Raw genomic sequence first — 2,027 nt, forward strand, 5'->3', positions numbered from 1 at the left:
ACTGCGCCGGCGCGCTCGCGCTGCCTTCGCTCCTCCCCATGTCTTTCTCTCTTCCACATTGTAGGGCAGGGCTGAATGCGGAAGTAAGGAGGAAAGAGAATCGGGGCGCGTTGTGGGCAACCGCTCGGTGCTAAAGGTGAAAAGAAGCCCTCCTTGGCTTTCCTCCGTTGCATGCATACATTTGGAGAGGATGCTTCCAAGACATAAAAGGGCTCCAAATTGCTGTCTGCAGTGGGGCATAATCAGGACTGGTTGAGCTGTCCGAGTGATACTGGAATCTAATCAAATAGATGGGACCACGAAATCAAATATTACTAAGGAGTATTTATGGGAAGCCAGCAATTCATTTTTGCAAAAGGGCTTTCAACAGTGAAATCATAGGTAGTTTAGAAAACCGATATTGCCCGTCATTTACAACTTTTAGATAATTTGGGGCCAAAAATGCACGTCCAAACCGGGCGCCTGTTTTTTTGTAGCACAGCCACGTCTCATAAATTAAGCATCATTTTCCCTAACCTGGCCTCCGTCAAGACTTTTTCCTGATGCTGCCTGCTTTGGTTCCTCCTCACGATAACATTTTTTTTGCTTTTTTTAATGGAGATTTGGAGCACGTGAAGACTTAACACCAGCTCCAGGGCTGGCATTAAGTTTTGTGTGTTAAATCGTGCACACAACAATTTTTTGCATCATGGGTAATAGCTAATAGCCTCATCTACATGGCATTTATATGTGATGAGCGCTATTAGCTATACACATTTTGGACATGCTAATTCCATTATTGCACCGGGAGTTATTTTAGCATGTCCAACCATGCGTGAAGTTTTGTGCACACCATATTGCAATGGCCCCTTTATGGGTTGATTTGATGATTCTCTGTTAGTTGGGTGGTGGTAGTATTAGGTACTACTTTGGAGCCTGTTGGTTGAAAGTGCTTTCATAAAGATTTTAAATATACTTTTTTTTGCTCCAACCATCCAATTCAAACCATTTCAAAAGGGGCTTTAACGTATCCTCCTCAGTCCTAGTGGTGAAGTCTCTTTCTCAACCCAATTTCATTTCCCTAGTGAGACAGTCCCTTATGTTTTGTTTCTTCTGTTCTCTTTTTTTTTTTACCCACATCATTGCCCTCTCTCAAATCACAAAACATTTTTCCCCAGTGGCAAAGAATGGTAAAAAGTCTTTTTTTGACTAAGGTTCAGAATCTTTGTGCTCCTTCTATATGTAACACCTCAAAATGAAGAATTATTTCTGAGCTGGCACTGCTTATTTCATCAGGAGCCATCCTTAAGGTGGCATTTTTGTGAGAATACGGGTTATATCTAAATCCCCCCAATAGGCCACACTGGACTTTTTTCCCATGTCAGGCAGGAGAGAGATGTTCTCTGTTTAAAATGGTAGTATAACCCTCCAACCGAGGGTCAGTTTGGAGCCCTTTTTGGTCTTCACTGGTCAGGTTTTCAGGAAAAGGGAAATGAAAGCAGAGCAAGGGACAGGTATTAGGCACCCTAGTCAAACCTTCAGCCTTGCTTCCCTCAGGCCTGTCCAAGCATAGCATCCTCCACTGTCTGCTGGGTCTCCCCACCTTCTGCCCAGTGTTCGCTCCTGCAATATTGGGCAGACACATTTGAGTCCCAGCAGCAAGGTTTGCAAACTCTGGGGCAGGGCAGAGGCTCGCAAGAAGGTCCTCCTCTCGGGCTGGTGCATTGGCTAACTGGTGGAAGCACTAGGCTAACTAGGCAGTCACCTAGAGCACTACAATATAGGGGGAAGACATAGTGGTGTAGTATGTGTGCCTCTACTGCCCCATAAGTTGTGGTGTGTCTGGTGGTTGCCTAGTTTGTTTAGTGCTTCCAGAGGCCTTGGAATCACCCAGCCTCAGAAGAGGGCATTCCTAGAGGCCCTCACCCTGCCATGCCCCACTGGCACTTGAGCATGCCTGCACATGTTTGCAGTAGGCAATGCTAAGCAGAAGAGGAGAGATAGTGGAGGATGCTGTGCTGGAGCTTTCCTGGGGAAAGGGGGCAGGG

This window comes from Rhinatrema bivittatum, chromosome 14, assembly GCF_901001135.1.
Source record: "Rhinatrema bivittatum chromosome 14, aRhiBiv1.1, whole genome shotgun sequence".
Classification (NCBI taxonomy): domain Eukaryota; kingdom Metazoa; phylum Chordata; class Amphibia; order Gymnophiona; family Rhinatrematidae; genus Rhinatrema; species Rhinatrema bivittatum.